The sequence below is a fragment of the Macaca mulatta genome, chromosome 4 (assembly GCF_049350105.2).
Source record: "Macaca mulatta isolate MMU2019108-1 chromosome 4, T2T-MMU8v2.0, whole genome shotgun sequence".
NCBI lineage: Eukaryota > Metazoa > Chordata > Mammalia > Primates > Cercopithecidae > Macaca > Macaca mulatta.
In genome coordinates, this window is record NC_133409.1 from 161,331,239 (window position 1) to 161,350,508 (window position 19,270).

General features: G+C 42.4%; 1 protein-coding gene across 18 annotated transcripts in view; it reads right to left on the bottom strand.

Annotated features, from left to right (window-relative positions):
* Window positions 1-19,270, bottom strand: part of LOC106997839 (uncharacterized) — a 547,605-nt gene that overhangs the window by 417,129 nt on the left and 111,206 nt on the right. For all 18 annotated transcript variants that reach the window (XR_013417061.1, XR_013417051.1, XR_013417050.1 and 15 more), the window contains exon 3: window positions 12,128-12,201. The gene's annotated coding sequence lies outside the window, so the exon portion shown is untranslated. The remainder of the gene's footprint in view (window positions 1-12,127; window positions 12,202-19,270) is intronic.

Genomic DNA, 19,270 nt, shown 5'->3' on the forward strand with positions numbered 1-19,270 from the left:
TTTGTTTTTTACTGAGTGTTTCAACTAGTCGTTATTAAGCACCCATTAAGTACTCAGGCCCCTAGGGAATTTTAAAAGTTGGAAATAGGATTCTTGCACCTAGGAAGGTAAGATATTTGGCTGGGTTTTCTATGCTGGAACAGTTCCTGTATCCCAATTATAGTGATGGCTACTTGAATCTACAAGGATAACAGAATTTTGTAGAAAAACGTACACCCCCTTCCAAAAAAAGAACGCATGTAAAAATCAGTTAAATCTAAATAAGGTCTCTTACCTGAGTTAATGGCATTATGCCAATGTCAACTTCCTAGTTTTGACTATGTACTAAGGTTATGTAAGGTATTACATTAGCGGATGCTTAGTGAAGGCACATGGGAACTCTCTGGACTATACTGCAATTACCCATGAGTCTTTTCTTTTTTTTTCTTTTTTTTTTTTGAGACCAAGTTTTGCTCTTGTCTCCCAGGCTGAAGTGCAATGACACGATCTCAGTTCACTGCAACCTCAGCCTCCCAGGTTCAAGAAATTCTCCTGCCTCTGCCTACCAAGTAGCTGGGATTACAAGTGTCAGCCACCATGCCTGGCTAATTATTTTCTTTTATTTTATTTTGGTAGAGACGGGATTTCACCACCTTGGCCAGGCTGCTCTTAAACTCCTGACCTCAGGCGATCCGCCCACCTCGGCCTCCCCAAGTGCTGGGATTACAGCGTGAGCCACCGTGCCTGGCCACCTGAATCTTAAAATATAAAAATAAATTAGGTGGGCGCAGTGGCAGCACCTGTAATCCCACCTACTTAGGAGGCTGAGGTAGGAGAATCACTTGAACCTGGAAGGCGGATGTTGCAGTGAGCCGAGATCGCGCCACTGCACTCCAGCCTGGGCAACAGGCGAGACTCTGTCCAAAAAAAAATAATATACATGGCTTATAAGAGGAAGCCTCTTATAAAGTGACATGGAAACATTTCTAAAATGTATACTTAAGTGAAAACCAAAAGGAAGATGTTGAAGCATGTGTATAATATGCTACCTTTTGTGTAAAAGCAGGAAATACAGAAGAGATACTCATATTCCCACAGAGCATCAGGGGACAATGCAGGCTACATTAGAAACAGGACAGTGGTTACCTGCAGGGACCAGGAAGAAGGGACTTAACAGATGAGGCACAAAGACGAAAGAGAGAATGTTACACTTTTTGGGTTTTGAACCATGTAATGTAATATTTTTCAGAAAAACAAATGAAAAGACAAAAAGAAAAAAACTGATAACAACATAATGATAATATCAATGTGGAAACCTGGGTGTCAGGTCCATTACTGAACAATTTAAATACATTATTTGTGGCCAGGCACAGTGGCTCACACCTGTACTGATATAATCCCAATACTGTGGGAAGCCGAAGTGAGAGGACTGCATAAGGCAGGAGTAACATAGCCAAGACACCATCTCTACAAAAAAATTTTAAGAATTAGCTGAGCATGGTGGCATATGCCTGTAGTCCTCGTTACTTGGGAAGCTGAGGGGAGAGGATTCTGTCAGCCTGGGAGTTTGAGGCTGTAGTGAGCTGTGATCGCGCCACTGCACTCCAACCTGGGTGACCAGAGTGAGACCTTGTCTCAAAACAAACAAACAAACAAACAAACAAAAAATTATTTCTAGTCCTCAAAAGAGCAACAATTATCTCCTTTCACAGAGGGTAAAACCAAGACTCAAGAATAATTAATTTTTTAAACCTTTTCCTAAGCCCCTGCTCCTTCCATTATAATGGACTCCCCTCGTATTTAAAGTTTGCTGGCCAGACCATGCTACAACTTCGTGTCCTTTTACATGTTTTTATCTCTGCCTGAAACCCTCTCACCCCTCTTACCTTACTTTATTTGGCTGGAACACCTGTATTCAACCTGAATAAAGCTGAAATAACTAAAAAGAAAAAATTTTTAACCTTAAAAGAAAAAGAAGAATCTCTATTAATTATGAATGGGCATAAGTAGATATTCTTTACAAACCTTTAACATCAAATTTCTGAGTGAGGCTGATTCCTAATACTTCTAGAAAGTTCTTTGCCAAATATGAATTAATAAAGAAGTGATAATACCTTTTTAAAAAATATATTACATTCCTTAAAAACTCTTCAGCAAGGTTTTTTAAAATGTCCTTTTCTTTGAAGTATGTTTACCTTAAAAGGTGGAATAAAGTGCACTGTGTTCCCAAGAAACCTTAGTCCTTTGGTGCTAAACTTCCAAACTACTTTGTCACCACTTAATACAGCATGGGTTCCTAGACAGACACAGAGACCTCCTGACTTTAAAAGTTCTGTTATTTACCTTAAAAAGAGTTGTCCTCTAGAGGCCAGGCACGGTGGCTCATGCCTGTTATCCCGGCACTTTAGGAGGCCAAGGCAGGCAGATCATTTGAGGTTAGGAGTTCGAGATCAGCCTGGCCAAAATGGTGAAACCCCGTCTCTACTAAAAATACATAAAAAATTAGCCAGGTGTGTTGACACACAGCTGTAATCTCGCTACTCAGGAGGCTGAGGCAGAAGAATCACTTGAACCCAGGAGGCAAAGTTTGCAGTGGGCCAACATCATGCCACTGCTCTCCAGCCTGGGTGACAGAGTGAGAGTCTGTCTCAAAAAAAAAAAAAAAAAGAAGAAGAAGAAGAAGAAGAAAGAAGGAAGGAAGGAAGGAAGGAAGGAAGGAAGGAAGGAAGGAAGGAAGGAAGGAAGGAAGGAAGGAAGGAAGGAAGGAAAGAGAAGGAAGGAAGGAAGGAAAGAGAGAAAGAAAGAAAAGAAAGAAAAAGAAAGAAAGAAAGGAAAAGAAAAGAAAAAAAAGAATTCATCCTCTAGAGAGCGTTTTCATAAGTTTCACCAGTTTGATCAACAGTAAAATGCAGGTCAGCATGGCATAGAAGTCAAAGGTACACGGGGGCCGTGTGTGGTGGCTTGTGCCTATAATTCCAGTACTGTGGGAGGCCAAGGCAGGATGACTGCTCAAGGTCAGGAGTTCAAGGCCAGCCTGGACAACATAGCAAGACCCCATGTCTACAAAAAAATTATTTAAACAAAAATTAGCTAGGTGTAGTGGCACACACCTACTCAGGAGGCTGAGGCAAGAGGAAGTTTTGAGCCCAGAAGTTTGAGGCTACAGTGAGCCAAGATTGCTCTGTACTCCAGACTGGGCAACAGAGCGAGACCCTGTCTCTAAGAAAAAAAAAACAAGAAAAGAAAAAGATACATGGTCTGAAGTCAGACTCCTGGAGTCAAGTTCTGGCTTTGCCAATTCCTGTGTCCTTGAACAAGATAACTTCTCTGTGTCTCGTTTTCATCATTTGTAAAATGAAGTTTTGCTGGTATCAAACACATGGAGATGTTGGAATAATTAAATAACTAACAACACATGTAAAGGGCTTAGGGCAGTGCCTAACATGGGCCAAGTATGAAGAAACATCAGCCAGCAGTAATATATAGCTTGGTCATACGGTATATACTCGATAAATAGTGTTAACTCCAAGAAGGAGCTTGTCTATGGTTAAGCTTAAGGAATTTGAAAGAATACAACAGATAGATGAAACATTGAAAACATCAACAATGTAAGGATGGGAAGCGTATCTTTAGGTGGTGTGTGCTAGCAGTATTAATCTGCTTTCCGAGCGGTAAGCCTGACCCTCTAGAGAATGGGACTCACATCCCAAACATCGGATTGCCCTCTGCTTTGAGGATTTTGGTTAACCAGAGGATGTTAATTTTGCAAGTCATTTTATAGTTTAACTTTCCCAGATGTCAGGCTGTCATGCAGCAACTTTTCTTTTTCTTTTTTTTTTTAGACAGAGTCTCACTCTCTTGCCCAGGCTGAAGTGCAGTGGCGTGATCTCAGCTCACTGCAACCTCCGCTTCCCAGGTTTAAGTGATTCTCCTGCCTCAGCCTCCTGAGTAGCTGGGATTACAGGTGCCCGCCACCACATCCAGCTAATTTTTGTATTTTTAGTAAAGACGGGGTTTTACCATGTTGGTCAGGCTGGTCCTGAATTCCTGGCCTCAAGTGATCTGTCCGCCTCGGCCTCCCAAAGTGCTGGGATTACAGGCATGAGCCATCATGCCCAGCTACATTTCTTTTCAATGACGATTCCAAAACACAGATCTTAAGCAGGTCATGGTATCCAGCCAGGTGTGTTTATAAAAGGGTTCTCATTGCCATATGTTTACCTTCCCTATATGCTTCTGGAGGCCTTTATAACTCATACCTGACAAACTCATTCCAATCACTCTACATAAAAAGCTTTATTATTAATTAATGGCTATTATTAATATCATAATATTTAAAGTTGCTAAATCCGTATCTAAATCAGCATCAGGGTGTTTTAATTAATCACAAAGACAGCTGGGCACAGTGGCTCACACCTGTAATCTCAGCACTTTGGGAGGCCGAGGCAGGTGGATCACTTGAGGTCAGGAGTTCCAGACCAGTCTGACCAACATGGTGAAACCTCATATCTATTACAAAATATACAAAATTAGCCAGGTGTGGTGGCACACACCTGTAATCCCAGCTACTTGGGAGGCTGAGCCAGGAGAATCACTTGAACCCAGGAGGCAGAGGTTGCAGTGAGCCAAGACTGTGCCCTTGCACTCCAGCCTGGGCAACAAGAGCAAAACTCTGTCTCAAAAAATAATAATAATTAATCACAAAGACAGTTTTCATGGGGACTTGAATAGATATTTACATACCCATGTTCATAGCAGTATTCACAATGGCCAAAAGGTGGAAGAACCCAACGGTCCATTGACAGATGAATGAATAAACAATACGTGATATATCCATACCATGGCGTATTCTTCAGCCTTACAAAGTGAGGAAATTCTGACACATGCCGAAACATGGATGAATTTTGAAGACATTATGCTAAGTGAAAAAAATCGGTCACAAAAGGAAAAATACTACATGATTCCACTTACATGAGGTACCTAGAGTAGTCAAATTCATACACAGAAAGTGGAATGGTGGTGGCCAGGGGCTGCGGGGAGGGAAGAATGAAGAGTTAGTGTTTAATGGGCACAAAGTTTCAGGTTGGGAGAAAGAAAAATTTATTTTTTTTTATATACTTTAAGTTCTGGGGTACATGTGCAGAACATGTAGGTTTGTTACATAGGAATACACGTGCCACGGTGGTTTGCTGTACCCATCAACCCGTCATCTACATTAGATATTTATCCTAATGCTATCCCTCCCCTACCCCCCACCCCCGCCCACCAAACAGGCGCCGGAGTGTGATGTTCCCCTCCCCGTGTCCATGTGTTCTCATTGATCAACTCCCACTTACCAGTGAGAGGGAAGATGAAAACTTTCAAAAGATAATAGTGGCAACAATTGCACACAACATTATGAGTGTATTTAATGCCACTGAAGTGTACATTTAAAAATGGCTTAAATGATAATTTTATATTATGTATATTTCACCACAATAAAAAGTATATATTACTGAAATCCTGTAACACTTACAAAGGAAAAGGAGGAGCACGTAGTTATCAATGAAGTCGGACTCAGAAACATTTCATCAAGACAATTTCAAGCAAGAGAAACCCTAAGAAACTGACAAAAAAAAAAAAAAAAAAAAAAAACCCACACACACACAAGAAACCAAGAAACACAGAAAATAAAAGAGAGATTCCTCTTTATTTTAACTACAGAGATTCACGTCAGTATAAAAACAGAGTAAGAGATAATCACCTCAAAAAGTTAAAGGGAAAAAATACTCTAGTCTGAAGCTGAACTCAGAAACAGTTCATCTAGATAATTCTAAGCAAGAGAAACCCTAAGACACTGAAAAGAAAGAAAGAAAGAAAGAAAGAAAGAAGCCAAGAAACACAGAAAATAAAAGAAAGATTCCTCTTTATTTTAACTAAACAGACTTCATTTCAGTATAAAAACAGTAAGAGTTAATCATCTCAAAAACCTAAAAAGAAAAATACTCAAACTCTAGTCTATTCTAAGTCTCGGCCATACAAAACACAAGTTTTGTTTGATAACTGATTTTTTTTTTTTTCTTTTTTTTCTTGAGACAAAGTCTTGCTCTTGTTCCCTAGGCTGGAGTGCAATGGTGTGATCTCGGCTCCCTGCAACCTCTGCCTCCCGGGTTCAAGCAATTCTCCTGCCTCAGCCTCCCGAGCAGATGAGATTACAGGTGCCTGCCACCACGCCCAGCTAATTTTTGTATTTTTAGTAGAGATGGGGTTTCACCATCTTGGCCAGGCTGGTCTCGAACTCCTGATCTCAGGTGATCCACCTGCTTCGGCCTCCCAAAGTGCTGGGATTACAGGCGTGAGCCACCGCGCCCAGCCGATAACTGATATTTTAAGTAGAACAGCAACAGGAATGGAATGTAGCAAAAATTACAGATCTGAAGCTACCATCACAAAATGAAAGGTGGATCCTTCATAATCTTTACTGTCAAAGCAAAGCCAAATAAATTTCAGTTAGGTTAATCCCATTAAGACCTAATACTGTTATCCTTTTTTAAGTGAAAATGCATTTAATTAGATCATAGGAATGAAGAGAAAGTCTGGTTCTTCCACTTCAATATCCGTTTCTTGGATCTTATGGACATGACATGAATATGGAAAGGACTAGTTGCTTCTGGTACTTTATTTTGTCCCTTTCTTTCTCTTTACCCTTCCTTGCAGTCATATTTACTGGAATTTTATAGTATCTTGACACCAAAGATCCTGCAAGGGGAGAAAAGCTCTTCAGCAATAAAGATCAGTGCCAGGTGCGGTGGCTCACACCTGTAATCCCAGCACTTTGGGAGGCCGACCGAGGTGGGCGAATCACAAGGTCAGGAGTTCAAGACCAGCCTGGCTAATATGATGAAACCCTGTCTACTAAAAATACAAAATTAGCCAGGCATGGTGGTGGACTCCTGTAGTCCCAGATATTCAGGTGCCTGAGGCAGGAGAATCGCTTAAACCAAGGAAACCCAGGAGGTAGAGGTTGCAGTGAGCTGAGATCGTGCCACTGCACTCCAACTTGGACAACAGAGCGAGACTCAAAAAATTAAAAATAAAGTCTCAAAAAATTAAAAATAAATCAATCAATCAGTAAAATATTTTCCATTACCACCACATCCTTCATACCTTCAGCAACAGAGGTCTTCACAGAATAAAGAATAAATAGAATAAAGCCTTCAGCAATGAATCGTGAAAAGTCAGTCTGCTGCCAGATCTGATCATCTATTTCTCTTGAATCACTAAATAAAAGCTAACCAGGCAAATTATCTTTATCCCGAGAATGGTAGGACGATGCATCATAAATGTCATCTCACTGCTGAAGAAGAAGAGAAAAATGAATGGTGCAATGGGCAGAAAGACAAGATAAAGGAAAGTCTTGTCCTGGTCTTGAATAAGCAGATCTTTTACTATGGCAGGTTACAAATAGCCATTTTGGTGGAAAATAATACATACACAGAGAGAGAGAGAGAGAGAGAGAAGGTAGTATGATATATAATTAAGTGTTAAGCTAAGCTTTGGGGATGCTAGAACAAAGAATGATCAAAATCAGCTCATGGGAAGTTCTAGCACATCTTTAACTCATGTGTCTGCATGAAACATCGTCTCTACTTTCAAGAATCAATTCCTTGGCATTTGTGTACTCATCTGATTTAGTGTGATCTAAAAGGATAAACACAAAAAGTTTCAATAAAATTTGAATTCCTTTTTTGGTTCTTCAAAGGTAAGGGTTTTTTGTTTTGTTTTGTTTTGAATTCATTCTGAGTACAGGTTTTGTTGGGATTAGAAACGGGTGACATATGGCCGGGTACGGTGGCTCACGCCTGTAATCCCAGCACTTTGGGAGGCCGAGGCTGGGTGGATCACGAGGTCTAGGAGCTCAAGACCAGCCTGGCCAATATGGTGGCACCCCATCTCTACTAAAAATACAAAAATTAGCCAAGCATGGTGGCTCGCGCCTGTAGTCCCAGCTACTCGGGAGGCTGAGGCAGAAGAATCGCTTGAACCCAGAAAGCAGAGGTTACAGTGAGCCGAGATGGTGCCAGCCTGGGTGACAGAGCAAGACTACGCCTCAAAAAAAAAAAAAAAAAGGAAACAGGTGACATATGAATATTTGGTATTGCCACAGGGAGTCTGCGTATCAACAGATAAAAGGAATTTTCCAATCACACAAATCATATATTGCAATCACATGAAAAATAGCTTTTTCAATTTCTCTTAGTGAGAAACACTTTTCAAAAGTCCTAAGAATTAGAGAACCTCAAGCCCAACACACGACTTCAATAACCCATTGTGTGGTGATTATTCCACAAAATGGTTTGGGACATACATAAACGTATGTTTATTTTCCTAAGAGCCACATTAAATAGTTTAACCAATCAGGTTTCAAACCTCTGCTATAAATTAAAAATCAATAAATTATTCAATTGGTTAAATTTTTCCGATTTTGGAAAATGAAATTGGGTATTTATTTCTGCCACATCTGCCATCAGCAAGAAGGGCACAAAATAAAATAAACATTGGCACCAAAAAAAGCTTACTTCTTCCCCATATTTTCTATTGGAAAAATAAGATTTGTTTTCCAGTAAGATATTTCACTTTTTACAAAAAATCTGCTTCTACTCAAGGCTGGGATTCTATTTATTTTTAACTGAGGCCCACGAAACCTCCCAAGTGCAACTCAGATTTACATCTGGCTAATCCTCCAAATATGACCAGCCAAATTCACACTGTTTATTTCATTTTTCTTTTTTTTTGAGACAGAGTCTCGCTCTGTTGCCCAGGCTGGAGTGCAGTGGCGTGATCTCGGCTCACTGCAACCTCCGCCTCTTGGGTTAAAGCAACTCTCTGCCTCAGCCTCCCAAGCAGCTGAGATTACAGATGCCCGCCACCACACCCGGCTAATTTTTGTATTTTTAGTAGAGACAGGGATTCACCATCTTGGCCAGGCTAGTCTTGAACTCCTGACCTCAAGATCCACCCTCCTCGCCACCCAAAGTGCTGGGATTACAGGCATGAGCCACCATGCCTGGTCCATGCTGTTCATTTCTAATGAGTTCTGTGATTTTTGGATAACACATGTGAAAGATAGCAAATTAACTACTGCTAGTCAGCAGCATGCAAGCAAAAACTGTCTTGGGAAGCCAGTGTGAGCAAATCCTGCAAGTCAATTTCTAATCACACTTGCCAGAAACTTGGGACGGAAAGGTGATAAACCCTGCCAAGAAAATCAGTAGTAGGACTTGTTTCCCTTTCCTTTTTCCATGGACTATTTCAACACTCAACCAACAAATACAGCCCAACCTTTCCTTTCCATAATTTCAGAGACTGCAAGGAAGGCTCTGGTCTCATTGATAGTCTTAGAAAAATTAAAAAGCCTCGCACTGCAAAATGTAGTATCAGTCTCTCGAGTTCATTTCCTGGAGCTATAGCCATTTACAGGAAAGAAAATGAAGGTGAAAGAGGGTGTCATTTGTGTGCTTTTAAAAATGCATATTCTGCCCAAGACACCTACAGGTGAGTAGACAAACCACATTCAAATCTCCTTACCTAGACAAAAACGGGCCAGAAATACTGCAGAGTCAGCAGAAGCTCAGAACAACAGACAAAAAGAGCTAGAGATGGCAGAAAAAAACTCCCCCAAACCAGGTCGCTAATGGTTTAAGAACCAGAGTTTGCAAAGCACTTACTTGTTTGAAGGGTAAGACCCCCGAGTGCATTCTTGCAGGATATTTTAAACTTAGTTTCCCAACTGAAATCCCAAACCAAACACAAGTCTTTGCCAGTGGTTTTGGACCATGACTGTAATTAGAATCACCTGAAGCACCTTTAAGTCTCGCTGTTGCTGGGATGACCCCCTAACCCCACCCACAACCCAAGTGAAACCAGAATTTCTTGGCGTCAGGCCAGGCTACCAGCATCTTTCAAAGCCCTCCTGAGTGATTTGACTGTGCTGCCAGCAGTTGAGGACCACAACTTTATAAGTATGCTTATTAAAAAAGAAGCTGATTTCCCTATCAAATACACCCAGATCTCTCATTTCACTGCTCCAGAAAATCATGATCACCACTTCCATTCCCTGCTCTCCAACACACTTCCTAATGCAGCAGCAGTCTGTGTGTGCTGCCCTCCACAGCTAGAAATGGAAGGTGGCTTGGCACAGGTCCCAGAAGGCAATAGAAAGCTGGACCCCATCTTGGTGACCCAAGTGTGTAAGCACATCATCTCAGGATATGCTGTGATGTTAAACACAAAGACAAATGCAAAATAGGGCGTGTAAAGAGCATAAAATTTTGGTTTCCTTTAGACCAGTGTTCCTTTAACTCTACTATGCATTAGAATCACCTGGAAGGCTTGTTAAAACACTACACTCCCAGAACCACTGATTCAGTCAGCTGTAGGGTCTAATTATTTCCATCTCTTACGAGTTAGCAAGTGATGCTGATGCTGCTGGTCTTAGGACCAAATTTTGAGAACCACTGCTCTAGATTAAACTTCTGGCATCTTCGGACATTTGAAATGCCAAACAAATCTGTTTTTGTTAGAATCTCTCTATATAATTATATTCCAATTATAATTGGAATATTGAACACTAGTTGGATATTTGATATGAAGGACTTAACTACTGTTTGAGGATGTTTTTTGTTTTGGCTGGGGGGAGCTCTTGGTAATTTTGTTGTTGTTGTTGCTATTGTTCTTTGTTTTGTTTTTTGAGACAGGGTCTTGCTCTGTCGTCCAGGCTAGAGTGCAGTGGCATAATCACAACTCACTACGGCCTCAAATTCCTGAGCTCAAGTGATCCTGCCTCAGCCTACCAAGCGGCTGGAACTACAGCCATTTGCCACCATGCCTGGCTACAAAAGAAATGTAAATCTTTATAGATAGATAGATAGATAGATAGATAGATAGATAGATAGATAGATAGATAGATAGATAGATAGATAGATATTATAGATAGATAGATATATTATACATATAGATAGATAGATATCTATAATATATCCATATATATATATATATATATTTGTAGAGATGGGGTTCTCGCTGTGTTGCCCAGGCTGGTTCTCAAACCCCTGGGCTCAAGCGATCTTTCCACTTTGGCCTCCTAAAGTGCTGGGATTTCAGTGAGCTACCGCACCCAGCCTTAACTACTGTTTTAAGTGCAAAAGTGGTACTGTAGTTATATTTAAAACAAAAATAAGGAGTTCTGGCCTGGCATGGTGGCTCACACCTGTAATCCCAAGCACTTTGGGAGGCTGAGGCTGCCAGGTCACCTGAGGACAGGAGTTCAAGACCAGCCTGGCCAACATGGTGAAATCCTGACTCTACTAAAAATACAAAAATTAGCAGGGCATGGTGGTGTGTAACTATAATCCCAGCTACGCGGGAGATTGAGGTTGCAGTGAGCTAAGATCGCACCACTGCACTCCAGCCTGGGCAACAGAGCAAGACTCTGTCTTTAAAAAAAAAAAAAAAGGCCGAGTACGGTGGCTCATGCCTATAATCCCAGCACTTTGGGAGGCTAAGCTGGCAAATCACCTGAGCTCAGGAGTTCGAGACCAGCCTCAACACGAAAGAAACCCCGTCTCTACTAAAAATACAAAATTAGCCAGGCGTGGTGGTACATGCCTGTAATCCCAGCTACTCGGGAGGCTGAGGCAGGAGAATTGCTTGAACCCGGGAGACAGAGGTTGCGGTGAGCCGAGATCGCACCATTGCACTCCAGCCTGGGCAACAAAAGCAAAATTCCATCTCAAAAAAAAAAAAAAGAAAACAAAAGAAATTCTTTTTTTTAAGAGAGATACTTATTGGGGAAAAAAAGTTCAAAACATTGGAGACAGAACTGACATTGGCCAAGTGTCCCAGTCCCCTCCTCAGAGTGTAAGCTTTATCCTGAAGTTAGGGCTTACCACTCCATGGGTGTTTTATATCATTAACAGTGTACACATATGAATACTTAAAAATAATACCAAAAAAGATAGAAAAATAGCATAGATAAGGAATCAATCAATCAATCAATGCAAAAAAGGAGAAGGAGGAAGGCAGCGGTGGCTGTCAGGAAGCCTGGGGCCGCCCAGGGAAGGGCAGGCAGCAGGCTATAGCCACGAAGGGAATCAGGGTGGTCCTTTACCTGGAAATCTTCCCCATCCAGAAAGTCTCCTACGCGAACATGCTGGTTAACACATCTGCAGTCACCTGAGGGTACTAGGAGAGAAAGGGAAACTGAGTCAAAAGTTGTAAAAGTAAACTGACGGCGGACACAGTAGGGTAAGGTTTCACTACACATTTCTGTGTATTTTGAAGGTTCCTCAAAGAAGATCTGGAAAGTCGAGTGTTTTCTATGCTTAAGACTGTCACTGCACTTGACTGTTCTAGAGCCATGCCAGGGACTCAGTGCAGAATGCTACGTCCTCCTCACACCAGCAGTAACGCTGGAAGCATTCAGTGAGGCATGATTTGGGCACCAACTCTGCTACTCCTAAGGCATTGCAAGAGAGTCATTAAGCCTTTCTAGGCTCAGATTTCAGTATCTGGAAAATTTATAGGATTCTCTAGAGTGACTCCCAAAATTAATGGAACATTACTAACCTTGGAAAATTACTAGTCCTTGGATGTAATGAGAAGAAAAGAAAATGAGCTAACATAAATCTATAAGCTAGATTCTATTTATTTTATTTCATTTTATTTTTTAGATGGAAGTTTCGTTCTTGTTGCCCAGGCTGGAGCACAATGGCGCAATCTCAGCTCACTGCAACCTCCACCTCCCAGGTTCAGGCGACTCTCCTGCCTCATCCTCCTGAGTGGCTGGGATTACAGGCATGTGCCACCACGCCAGGCTAATTTGTATTTTCAATAGAGACGGGGTTTCTCCATGTTGGTCAGGGTGGTCTCGAACTCCCGACCTCAGGTGATCCACCCACCTCTGCCTCCCAAAGTGTTGGGATTACAGGCTTGAGCCACTGTGCCCAGCCCTAGATATTTATTTTATATAGTTTACTTCATTTAACCTTTGAAACGATTTTGTAAAGCTAGTATCAATAGCAACAGACGACTACAAAGAGACTGGGGCCGAGTGTGTGCAGTAACTTGCCTAAGGTCACAGAGCTAGCAGCAGCAGAGCCACAGATCAAAATCTGGACCTGGTTGACCCCCAGGAGGTTTTTCCCACTATACCATGGACCCTCTACTGAGTGCCATCCTGTTGCTGGTAGAGTCACACCAAAACCACAGTAAACTTTAACTGCAAGACTTAAAAACAAGTGCAAGATTCTATCATACATCAAGTTTGTTTTCTGTGCCCAGGCTTATCTTTTAAAGAAATCTGGCATTTTGTGGACATGTATTTGATGATAAATTAATTGCCCAGAAGAATACCCAACAAAATTAGCTTATAATATTTCCTTTTACTTAAAAATTTATCTTTCTTTCTCTGATACTCCTCTTAAACACACACACACACATATATATATTTTTTATAGCAAGGGGTTATGTCTTTATTTTTGAGACAGGGTCTCACCCCGTCACCCAGGCTGGAGGGCAGTGGCATGTTCATGGGTCACTGCAGCCTGGACCTCAGCAGGTTATGCCTTGACACAAGAAGGAAGCTTCCAAGATTTGCTCTTCTTTAACATTTTTAGAGGCTACATCCAAAAGCACCCGATTCCAAAAGCAAGTGTCTTGGCAAGTCAGGACAGATTTGACTATTTCACATAGAGTGGCTACTTTTTAAAGGAGAAATTTAATTGTCTAGAGGTTAGAAATATACTACATTCCTATTCGGCCAAGGCGATGAAGCAGCTTCAGTAGGTGAAGACATTGCATGAAGCAACTGTCTGGCTCTCTGGGGCTCAAGGTCATTTTTCTCTCCATATAGGGATTCGTCTAATTGGCGAAACACATTTGTCCAGTGGATCAGGTAGCAAGACAACCTATTAGATAGATCAGTGGTCTGATCTAGGACACAGCTGCTGAGCTCCCTCCAGGCTTAAAATAATTCAGCATTATCAACCCATCCCCCCATTGAGTACAATTAATTTTATGAAATGGAGAAAATAAGCATGGGTAAATAACATGGCTGACACACACCATGCACAGCAGAAAATGCCAACTGTGCTCTGTATACCACTTCCCACTGACCTCGAGGTGCTAATGAGGGAGTTCTGCAAAGACTGCATTAAAAAGCCTCCTACACTTAGCCAGCCCTAACCCCACTCCAAACTTTTCTCCCACACCACAGCAGGAGGGCCTTGCTAATTGGAATCTGCAGAACACGTGGCCTGAAATTTGTTGTGGCAGCACACACCTCCAGTGCATCCTGAACCACACACACACACACACACACACCCCACTCAGATTTCTTAGTGTTTTTTTTTTTTAAATCTAAATGTGACAATACATATAATATTTAAAATTAAAGTACATGTTTGTGTGATCGTGCCAAAAATAAAGCCAGGTGGAGGTGGTTTTTGTAAGCATACACCTCCCCGTAAGACCGGTGGTAATGACGAGACATGGTAACAACAAAGATGCCTGGTGAGAAGAGACCCTCTAATCGCATTAGCTGGTAGTTGTAAGGGAAGATGGTTGCTCTGAATTTCCCTTTATACACAGCAACTTCAAAAAAAATCCCTATTTTCTTAGAACATCTTTATGTAGAAAAGCCTGCGTGTCTTTGAAGCCTCAACACAAAACAAACAAGAGTCTTTACAAGTCCTGTCTGACCACCCAGGGAGAATCAAATAGTATTTTTTTTCTCCAGTAGGCCACCCCAGGATACCACAAATAAAAATGAAAAGGAAGAATTCATCATGTAACCGGGGTGTATTTTGCTAGTGTAGTCATTACACTCTTTTAATCTAAATATTATGGTATATTTTTCACTGGCAAAGCCCAAGAAGATCTAATTATTCATTTATTGAACAGAAAACATTCTGAAATAGCAGAAATTAGGTTAAAATCTAGAAAAGAGCAGAAAGGGGAAGGTGAAGGAGTTTTTTTTCTCAGAATCCCAAGAATTGAGCAGGGTTCTTTTTAAGGTGCTGATGTTCAGAATGGTAGGATGGGAAGCCAGGGCCCTGAGTTCCTTAACACAGAAACCTGGAGATGAAAATGCTCAAGGGCTCGGGCTGCAGGAGACATCTGGGCAGGGGAGTTTCCTCAGCATCACATGGAAGAGCTTAGGAGCATGAAAGGATGTTGGAATCATAAGAAGGTCTTAGAGTCATAAACATCCTGAAATGTACTCCTCTGATCATGTCTCCACTCTGCATAAAATGTCCACTTGGGCCAAATAAAGACCAGACCCTGTGGCCAGACAATAAAAAGCCTCCTCGAATCCCAAGCTGTCATCCCAGGCTGGGTTTCTACTGCTGCCATTAAGGGACACTGTGCTCCAGCGCCACTGAAGTCCGTGCTGTTTCTCAGGTACACAAGGCACTTCCACCTCGTTGTGCCAGGGCACTGATGGTCTTCTTCGCCTGAAATATCCTGGGCCAAGTGCAGTGGCTCACGCCTGTAATCCCAGCACTTTGGGAGGCAAGGCAGGAGGATCGCTTGAGCTCAGGAGTTCGAGACCAGCCTGGACAACATGGCAAAACTCCATCTCCACAAAAAATACAAAAACTAGCTGGGCGTGGTGGTGCACACCTGTGATCCCTGGTACTCAGGAGGCTGAGGTGGGAGGATCACTTGAGTTCAGGAGGTGGAGGTTACAGTGAGCTGAGATCGCGGCACTGCACTCCAGCCTGGGGGACAGAGCAAGACCCTGTCTCAAAACAAAGAGGGGAGGGGAGGGGAGGGAGGAATCCTGCAGTCCCCATCTCTCTACTGACTCGATTTTTTAAGACAAAAGGATGAAAGGGGCTTGACGGACATCCTCTTGATCACAACTCTGCCACAATACAGCTGGGTGGCTTAATCTGGGCCAGTTACTTAATCTCCTTTCCTGCCTCAGTTTTCAGTTTCTTCATCCGCTAAATGGGGATAGTAAAGTGAATAACATCCACTACTGTGAACATTAAATGAAATGAGGATGCTAATCAACTGAAGACGTTAGTAAATGTCAGTTTGCTCTACTCAAACATATATGCCACCTTCCGTCGGAAGCCTTCCTTAACATCTGCAGCCAAATGTCTTGAATTTATTGAAATTCCCATCACACACATGAACCGCAGCTGTGTTTGGTACTTGGTCATTCTCTACTCACATTTTTGCCATGTTTCTACATCAGCACACCTACCAGACTGTGTGTTTTTGGAAGGCAGAACCTATGTTCAATTCATGTTTGTATTCTTTCCAATTGTCTTGCACAAACTAATCAAATGGTAAGCATCTTAGGATTCTAGAATTAACAGGCCCTTTCAATAACCTAGACAAAACTCACCATTCTGTAGATAAAGAAAACTGAGTCCAAGTGGGATGAAGAAAATAATCACACTACTAGTAAGTAATAGAAATGAGTGGACGGCACCAGGCGTGGTGGCTCACGCCTATAATCCCAGCACTTTAGGAGGCGGAGGAGGGTGGATCACAAGGTCAGGAGATCGAGACCATCTTGGCAAACACGGTGAAACCTTGTCACTACTAAAAATACAAAAAAATTAGCCGGGCATGGTGGCAGACACCTGTAGTCCCAGCTACTCGGGAGGCTGAGACAGGAGAATGGCATGAACCCGGGAGGTGGAGCTTGCAGTGAGCCGAGATCGCTCCACTGCACTCCAGCCTGGGCAACAGAGCAAGACTCTGTCTCAAAAAAAAAAAAAAAAAAGGAAATCAGTGGACGGATTGATGGGTGGAGAGATGGATGGATGGATGGATGGATAGATGGATGCAGAGACGCATGGTTGGATGGATGAACAACAGCAACAAAAAATAGGAACAGACCAACCAGCAGTCAGTTACAACATCTAAAACTTAACAGCAATTCAAACCCTAGGGGATAGTGTACTGACCCACCATATAACAGCTACCTTACTACGCATGCTTTCTTCATCTACTAAAAATCTTTCAATGCCATTTAAAAAAAAAATCCTTATAAAATTCAGATCCAGAAAATCTACCATGCAAAAGGATTTCAACCTCCTCAGTGCCAGGATCTCTTCATTACTTTAAAATATAATTTATTCAAAACTTCGAAATAGCAGCTCACCTTCACCCTAGGTAGCTTATTCGTGCCACAGGTGTTACTGAATGGCAATATCATGTGCCAATCACATATTTGTCCCCCCTCCACACCCCCCAGGAAGCCCACAGACGGACCATTCCTATGAAGAGCTCCCGGCTCAATGTCATCTCTTGCTCTTCTCCTCCAGTCTGCCACCTCCATCTGTCCCTACATTTACTCAGTAAAGTGCAGTACCAGCATGATAAATCCCATCACAGAGATAATGAGAGAAATTATGGAAAGGCAGATTGCAAAGCACTTGGCAAACACTTACATTTGGAAGTTTTGGATATAGGAGCACATTTCCCTTTACTCTCTAAGGTTCAGGAAATGTTGCAAACCTCTCAGATGGAGGGAGGCTCCAAGCTAGGACCTGGAGCACAGGAAGAATTTCCCAGAATGTCTCCCTACAGAGCCACATGACTGACAGGGAACAGCACCAGGACACATTCTATACCTGTGCGGCACCATGTTCAAAAATGCCCCTCTCTCTCCATACCTCTTAGAACTTTTAAAGTGACTGAAATGGCCGGGCATGGTGGCTCACACCTGTAATCTCCGCACTTTGGGAGGCAGAGGCAGGCAGATCACCTGATGTCAGGAGTTCGAGACCAGCCTGCCCAATATGATGAAACCCCATCTCTACTAAAAATACAAAAACTAGCCGGGCGTGGTGGCGGGCGCCTGTAATCCCAGCTACTTGGGAGGCTGAGGCAGGAGAATCGCTTGAACCTCAAAGGCAGAGGTTGCAGTGAGCCGAGAGAGTACCATTGCACTCCAGCCTAGGCAACAAGAGAAAAACTCTGTCTCAAAAAATAAATAAATACATAAAAAAAATAAAGTGACTGAAAACGTGATCTGGGGAATATACCAAACAGCAAATGTAGACTGTAGGATTGTTGGGACTGGAGATGGCTAGAGATGGACTATGGAAAGGAAGTTCCCAGCAGTTGAAGATAGTACATACAAAACAAATTGCCATAGCACTGTGCTAATTACCGTCCTTTCCCCAGTAAGATTCCATAGACTTTTCACCTGTATCAGGATCCTCCATGAGCTAAGAGGGAATACGAGGAGGCCTTCCCCTGTTGCACAGGATCTATCTAGATGACTCTGATCTATCTAGATGACTGTGATGACGGTTCAAGTGTCCCTTCTTCAGAAGTCGTCCCTGGCTGCCCCACCTAAAACAGCTCTTGCAGCAAATTCTTTATCTCCATGCTATGCTTTATTTCTTTATAGCATTTATTGTTACCTAACATTAAATTATATCTTTTTTTATTATGATTATTGCCACACTCTCTTGCCAAAATGTATGCTTCTTTAGGGTCCTGACTCTGTTTTCTTGACTTCTATAATTCCCAGGACCTGGAACTGTATCTGACACAAAATAGGTGGTAAATGATTATCTATTAAGTAAATAATTGATATCCTCTTCCCAGATCAGAACTCTACTAATATAGACCCATTGTTACTAAGTTACTACAGGCAATGGTTTCTCTACCTCTACCCCAATACAACAATATTAGATTTAAAGTAACACTCAAGGCCGGGTGCGGTGGCTCATGTCTGTAATCCTAGCACTTTGGGAGGCCGAGGTGGGTGTATCACTTGAGGTCAGGAGTTCGAGACCAGCCTGGCCAACATGGCAAAACCCCATCTCTACTAAAAATACAAAAAAATATATATATATATTAGCTGGGCAACCGGGCGCAGACTCACTCCTGTAATCCCAACACTTTAGGAGGCCGAGGCAGGTGGATCACGAGGTCAGGCCTTCGAGACCAGCCTGGCCAACATGGTGAAACCCCACCTCTACTAAAATTACAAAAATTAGCCGGGCGTGGTGGTGGACGCCTGTAATCCCAGCTACTCAGGAGGCTGAGGCAAGAGAATCACGAGAACCCTGAGGGCGGAGGTTGCTGTGAGTCAGGATCCTGCCACTGCACTCCAGCCCAGGCGACAGAGTAAGACTCTGTCTCAAAAATAAATAAAAATAAAAATAAAGTAGGCTGGGCGTGGTGTCTCACACCTGTAATCCCAGCACTTTGGGAGGCCAAGGCGGGAGGATCACCTGGGGTCAGGAGTTTGAGACTAGCCTGGCCAACTAAA